An 8351-nucleotide genomic window follows, 5' to 3' on the forward strand; every position below is an offset into this window, starting at 1 on the left:
GATAGTACTGGTAACAGTAGGTACAGGCACACGATGTAGAGTGTAGACAGTACTGGTGATGTTAAGGCACACTGTGTAGACAAAGGTAGACAGTAGGTACAGGCACACCGTGTGACAATACAGGTAACAGTAGGTACAGGTACACCGTGTAGACAATACAGGTGTCAGTAGGGCACAGGTACACCGTGTAGACAATACAGGTAACAGTAGGTACAGGTAACACCGTGTAGACAATACAGGTAACAGTAGGTACAGGTACACCGTGTAGAGACAATACAGGTAACAGTAGGTACAGGGGCACCGTGTAGACAATACAGGTAATAACAGTAGGTACAGGTACACTGTGTGTAGACACTCAGGTAACAGTAGGCACAGGCAATACTGTGTAGACAATACAGGTAACAGTAGGTACAGGTCAATTGTAGACACAGGTAACAGAGGGCATAAAGGTCACTGTGAACAATACAGGTAAATAAAGAGGGTACAGGTACACGTGTGTAGACAATACAGGAACAGTAGGCACAGGTACAATGTGTAGACAATAAAACAGTAGGTACAGGTACACTGTGTAGACAATACAGGTAAACAGTAGGTACAGGAACACTGTGTAGATACAGGTAATAGTAGGTACAGGTACACTGTAGACAATAGGTAACAGTAAAGCAGGTACACTGTGTAGACATACAGGTAACATAGGTACAGGACACTGTGTAGACAGGTAACATAGGTACAGGTACAGTGTAGACAATACAGGTAACAGTAGGTACAGGTCACCGTGTAGACAATACAGGTAACAGTAGGTACAGGCACACTGTGTAGACACACAGGCAACAGTAGGTACAGGTAACACTGTGTAGACAATACAGGTAACATAGGCACAGGCACACTGTGTAGACAATATAACATTAGGGTACAGGCACAATGTGTAGACAATACAGGTAACATTAGGTACAGGTACAATGTGTAGACACACAGGTAACATAGGCACAGTACACTGTGTACAATACAGAAAGTAGGACAGGCACAGTGTAGACAACAGGTAACAGTAGGTACAGGCACACCGTGTAGACAATACAGGTAACATAGGCACAGGTACACTGTGTGGAAATACAGGTAAAGTAGGAACAACAGAAAATACAGAAAAAGGAACACTGTGTAGACAATAAGGTAACAGTAGGCACAGGTGACCGTGTAGACAACTACAGGTAACAGTAGGCACAGGCCACCGTGTAGACAATACAGGTAACAGTAGGCAGAGGGCACAATGTAGACACACAGGTAAATAGCAGGCACAGGTACTGTGTAGACACACAGGTAACAGTGTGGGTACAGGCACACTGTAGACAATACAGGTAACAGTAGGTACAGGCACACCGTGTAGACAATACAGGTAACAGTAGGTACAGGTACACTGTGTAGACAATACAGGTAACAGTGGTACAGGTACACCGTGTAGACAATCAGGTAACTGGTACAGGTACACTGTGTAAACAATACAGGTAACATTATAGGTACGTACGAACAAACGAACGTGGTACACCGTGTAGACAATACAGGTAACAGTAGGTACAGGTACACCGTGTGACAATACAGGTAACAGTGGTACAGGTACACCGTGTAGACAATACAGGTAACAGTAGGTACCAAGTGCATGTGAACAATACAGGTAACAGTAGGTACAGGCACACCGTGTCAATACGGCTGATAGTAGGTACAGGTACACCGTGTAGACAATACAGGTAACATTAGGTACAGGTACACCGTGTAGAACAATACAGGTAACAGTAGGTACAGGTACACCGTGTAGAACAATACAGGTAACAGTAGGTACAGGTACACCGTGTAGACAATACAGGTAACATTAGGTACAGGTACCGTGTAGACAATACAGGTAACAGTAGGTACAGGTACACTGTATGAACAATACAGGTAACAGTAGGTACAGGTACACTGTGTAGACAATACAGGTAACAGTAGGTACCGGGTACACCGTGTGAACAATACAGGTAACAGTAGGTACAGGCACACCGTGTAGACAATACAGGTAACAGTAGGTACAGGTACACCGTGTGAACAATACAGGTAACACAGTAGGTACAGGTACACCGTGTAGACAATACCAGGTAACAGTAGGTACGGGTAACGTGTCTGACAATACAGGTAACAGTAGGTACAGGTACACTGTGTGAACAATACAGGGTAACATAGGTGCTAGGTACGCAAATGTAGACAATACAGGTAACAGTAGGTACAGGTACACCGTGTAGACAATACAGGTAAATAGTGGTACGGTACACCGTGTAGACAATACAGGTAACAGTAGGTACAGGTACACCGTGTGAACAATCAGGTAACAGGTACAGGTGCACCGTGTAGACAATACAGTAACAGTAGCAGGTACACTGTGTAGACAATACAGGTAACAGTAGAGGCAGGTACACCGTGTAGACACACAGGTAAACAGTGAGGCCAGGTACACCTGTGTAGACAATACAGGTAACAGTGGGTACAGGTACACCGTGTGAATAATACAGGTAACAGTAGGTACAGGTACACCGTGTAGACAATACAGGTAACAGTAGGTACAGGTACACCGTGTAGACAATACAGGTAACATGGTACAGGTACACTGTGTAGACAATACAGGTAACATAGGTACAGGTACACCGTGTAGACAAACAGGTAACAGTAGCTAGGTCACCGTGTATAATACAGGTAACAGTAGGTGCAAATTCACGTTGTGACAATACAAGTGACAATAGGTACAGGTGCACTGTGTAGACAACAGGTAACAGTGGGTACAGGTACACCGTGTAGACAATACAGGTAACAGTAGGCACAGGTACCGTGTAGACAATAACTACAGGTAACAGTAGGCACAGGTACACCGTGTAGACAATACAGATAACAGGGAACATTTTTACCGTGCAGACAATACAGGTAACGTGGAAAAAGGAATCACCGTGTAGACAGCTTAGGTAACATTAGGTACAGGTACACTGTGTGAATAATAGGTAACATAAATTTACAGGTACACCGTGTAGATAATACAGGTAATAGTAGGCAGCAGGTACACCGTGTCGACAATACAGGTAACAGTAGGCACAGGTACCGTGTCGACAATACAGGTAACATTAGGTACAGGTACACCGTGTAGAACAATGGTAACAGTAGGCTAGGTGCACTGTGTAGACAATACAGTACTAGTAGGTACAGGTACACCGTGTGAACAATACAGGTAACATTGGTACCAGGTACACCAAATGTGAGACAATACAGGCAACATTAGGCACAAGTGCACCATTAAGAAACATACAAGGCATTAAGGGTACACTGTGTAGACAATACAGGTAACATTGGTACAGGTACGTGTAGACAATACAGGTAATAGTAGGTACAGGTACACCGATGTCGACAATACGGGTAACAGTAGGCACAGGTACACCGTATAAGACAATACAGGTAACATTAGGTACAGGTACACCGTGTCGACAATACAGGTAACAATAGGTACAGGTACAACGTGTAGACAATACGGAAGTGACATTAAAGTTACACAGGTACCGTAGACAATACAGGTAACATTAGGTACCAGGTACACCGTGTAGACAATACAGGTAACGTAGGTACAGGTACACCGTGTAGACAATACAGGCAACAGTAGGTACAGGTACACCGTGTGAACCAATACAGGTAACATTAGGTACAGGTACACCGTGTAGACAATACAGGTAACACAGAATTTTGGGTACACCGTGTGAACAATACAGGTAACAGTAGGTACAGGTGCAAATGGTCGACAATACAGAGGTAACAGTGGTACAGGTACACCGTGTAGACAATACAGGTAACATTAGGTACAGGTACACCGTGTAGACAATACAGGTAACAGTAGTACAGGTACACGTGTAGACAATACACAGGTAACAGTAGGCACAGGTACACCGTGTGAAAATACAGGTAAAAATTTTAGACACGCATGTAGACAATACAGGTAACTCAGGAATACAGGTACACCGTGTAGACAATACAGGCAACAGTAGGTACAGGTACCGTGTAGACAATACAGGTAACAGTAGGTACAGGTACCGTGTAGACAATACAGGTAACAGTAGGTACAGGTACCGTGTAAGACAATACAGGTAACAGTAGGTACAGGTACACCGTGTTAGACAATACAGGCAACAGTAGGTACAGGTTCACGTGTGAATAATACAGGTAACAGTAGGTACAGGTGCACCGTGTAGACAATACAGGTAACAGTAGGTGCAGGTACCGTGTAGACAATACAGGTAACGTGGGTACAGGTACCGTGTAGACAATACGAGTAACAGGGGTACAGGTACACCGTGTGAATACAGGTAACAGTAGGTACCAGGTACCGTGAATATTTCAGGTAACATTAGAATTTTAAGGTACACCATGTAGACAATACAGGTAACATTAGGTACAGGTACACCGTGTAGACAATACAGGTAACAGTAGGTACAGGTACACCGTGTAGACAATACAGGTAACAGTAGGTACAGGTACACCGTGTAGACAATACAGGTAACAGTAGGTACAGGTACACCGTGTAGACAATACAGGTAACAGTAGGTACAGGTACACCGTGTACACAATACAGGTAGCAGTAGGTACAGGTACACCGTGTAGACAATACAGGTAACAGTAGGTACAGGTACACCGTGTAGACAATGGCTGGTAGAAACGCGGAGACAATGTACAAAAATATCGATTGTGATCCACGTTGGTGCATTAGTATATTACAGTGTACTCGTAGTGAGGGGGAGCTGTTGAAACGTACGTACGTGTGTGTGTGTGTGTGTGTGTGTGTGTGTGTGTGTGTGTGTGTGTGTCCCAAAAGTCCTATGGCGACGGACGAGAGGCGACGGGGACAGGCAGAGATGACTGCCGGGAATCTCTAGTCACAACTCTGCACATAGGCGGCACAGATAAGATGGTCGCTTATGCCTTGGGATCTAGGCAGCAGTGCAATCCAGTCCTGTCTGTGCGACTGAGCGGCCCTTTCGAGGAGCCACTCTGCTCACCCCACATGTGTAGGGGGCTAGAAAAGGTGCCCTAAACATAGCCTACCTAAAAAAAAACAATCTATACAAGCTCTTCTGGTCGCCGCTTGGAATGTCAAGACCCTTCTGGATACTGGCACAAATGAGCGTCCTGAAAGAAGAACTGCCCTTGTGGCAAAAGAGCTGGCTAGGTATAACATCGACATAGCAGCCATTAGTGAGTCCCGGCTCCCTGATGAGGGTAAACTCACAGAACAGGGGGGTTGCTATACCTTCTTCTGGAAGGGTAAGCCTGCTGTGGAGAGAAACCACACTTATGGAGTTGGCTTTGCCACCGGCAACGCATCCTACACAAGCTAACTGAAATGCCTATTGGGAACTACAAGCGCCTCATGACACTTCGAGTCCCACTGAATTACTCACGTCATGCATTTTTTATCAGTGCATACACCCCAACGCTGGATGCACAGGATGACATCAAGGAGACCTTTTATGCCGACCTCGACAGAGTGCTAACCTCTATCCCCAGAGAAGATAAGGTTATGCTTCTTGGTGACCTCAATGTCAGAGTTGGCAGTGATGCTGACATTTGGCAAGGAACCATAGGGAGAAATGGACTAGGCAAGTGTAATCCCAACGGCCTACTCCTCCTCAGCAAGTGTGCTGCACACAACCTCACTATCACCAATACCTTGTTTAGGCAGGCCGACAAGTTCAAGGGTTCGTGGCAACACCCACGATCCAAACACTGGCATCTCATTGACTACATCATTGTCAGAGAAACAGATCGCCGAGATGTCATCACCGTTCCATGCGTGGCTAGGACCACTGCGACACTGATCATCGGCTCGTCAGAGCCAAGCTCTCACTTCACGTTGCCCCAAAACAGCAAAGGCAGCAAGCCTCCAGAAGAGGTTTTTACACTAAGCGTATGGAGGCCTCAGCGGTAGCACATGCTTTCAGAGAGCAGCTCGAACATTGTCTGATAAACAACCCAACAGCAAACAATGCAAATCCCAGTGCCAAATGGGATAATCTCGACACTGTCATGACAAAAACCTGCAGAGAGACCCTCGGCCAAATCGAAAGAATACACCAAGACTGGTTTGATAAAAATAACCCGGCAATCAATGTACTCATCGATGAACAACGTGCTGCTTTAGCTGACTGACAGAACAACCCTCAGTCTCGAAACAAAGCAAGAAGAAAGCGGCGGCCTAGCGGGAACTTTGCAATCTAAATTACGACTGGTTTAAAAATAAAGTATGTGAAACAAAAATTTGCAGATCAGCACAAGATGCGCGAATTTTTCAATTCCACTAAAACATTTTATGGGCCAATCACTTGTGGCGCAGCCCTCCTATGCTCATCCAACGGTAACTCCATAATTGAAGGCGATGAAGGCCTACTTCAGTGCTGGAAAGAGCACCACCATTCACTGCTCAACCGAAACACCGATGTGGATGTCCTGACTACCCAGCAGTCCCTCAGCATCCAGAGCTGACCCACCTCAGATATCTTCCATCCCTGGATAAGGTAGCTACTGCCATCAAACAGATTAAAAATAACAAAGCCTCAGAGCCTGATGGAATCCCAGCCAAGGTGTATAAAGCAGGAGAACCTCTGCTTACCAGCCGTCTCCACTCTCCTGGAGAATATATGTGAAAAGGAGGAAATCCCCCAAGCTCTTAAAGACGCCTCCCTCGTTAATATATACAAGAACAGGGGAGATCGGTCAGACTGTGGCAACTACCGCGGGATCTCGCTGCTGTCTGTAGCTGGCAAGATTATCGCCCGAGTCCTCCTAAACAGACTTCTTCCTGAGGCGGAAAACTTCCTCCCAGAATCTCACTGTGGCTTTAGACCATCACGTGGCACCACTGACATTATCTTTGCTGCTCCTCAGATACAAGAAAAGTGCGGAGAACAGCTTCGTGACCTGTACATGGCTTTCGTCAACCTAACCAAAGCCTTCGACTCGGTCAATAGGGAAGCCTACTGTTGGACGCTCAGCCGTTTTGGCTACCTCTCAAAATTCCTTGCCATTTTGAGGCAACTCCACGATGGCATGAACGACAGTGTCCTGCACAATGACACCCAGTCTGAGTTCTTTCCCATCCAAACGGGTTAAACAAGGGTGTGTACTGGCACCAACTCTCTTTCCCATTTTCTTGGCTGTCTTCCTTACTTGTGCCAGCGCAAATTTAGCCGGCGGAGTGGACATACGGTACTGGATGAAGGGTCATTTCAACATAAGACGACTCCAGGCAAGAACAAAGGTTTCGGCAGCTTCCATTACTGAGTTTCAGTATGCAGACGACCTCACCCTTGTTGCTCACACTGAACGCGACCTACAGGAGATCCTGAACACCTATGCCTGTCCCTGGTTCAGCCACACCTCCACCATCCATCCAGCTTAACGGTACCACCCTTACTAATGTTACCCACTTTCGGTATCTCGGCTCCCACCTGTCCACCATCACGGACATTGATGAAGAGATTCAGCATCGGATCAGATGTACATCCCAAGCCTTTGGTAGACTCCGAAACCGTGTCTTCATCTGTAGGTAACTGAAATTATTTACAAAGCTACACGTATATCGAGCAGTGGTCCTCCCCACCATACTATATGGCAGTGAGACATGGGTCACATACAGGAGGCACCTCAATTCACTTGAAAACTTTCACCAACGTAGTCTACGTTCCATCCTCCGTTTCGCTGGGAAGACAAGAGAACAAATGCCAGTATTCTTGCCGACACCAACCGTAGGAGCATCGAGGCTATACCATTATCCATTAACAACTACACTGAACTGGCCATGTTCCCCGCATGGACGACAGTAGACTGCCAAAGCAGCTACTTTACAGTCAACTAACGAATAGTAAACGGAATGCTGGCGGGCAACTGGAAAGGTATAAGGATAGTCTTAAGACAAACCTGAAACAGTGCCAACTCCCACATGGGAGACAATTACTCCACACCGTAACGCTTGGAGGAGCACCACACAAGCTGTCAATACTTTCGAGTTAACCCGACTGCATAACGAGGCAGACAAGCGCCATCGCCGGAAAGACGCTGCTGCCGCTCCTTCCGCACTAGATGTAGCCCCCCACATATGCAAATTTCTTGATCTACCCTGCTGGTTTCGTATCGGCCTCTTTAGTCACCTGAAGACTCACCAACCTAGGTGACATCCTTTATAACTCATATCATTGTATCATAACTGGATGATCGCTATACTCGATTCAGAGTGACAGTAAAGTAGTAGTGCGTGTGCGTGCGTGCGTGCGTGCGTGCGTGCGTGCGTGTTTTTTTTTTTT

This window comes from Homarus americanus, unplaced genomic scaffold (assembly GCF_018991925.1).
Source record: "Homarus americanus isolate GMGI-L3 unplaced genomic scaffold, GMGI_Hamer_2.0 scaffold48406, whole genome shotgun sequence".
In the NCBI taxonomy this organism is placed as follows: domain Eukaryota; kingdom Metazoa; phylum Arthropoda; class Malacostraca; order Decapoda; family Nephropidae; genus Homarus; species Homarus americanus.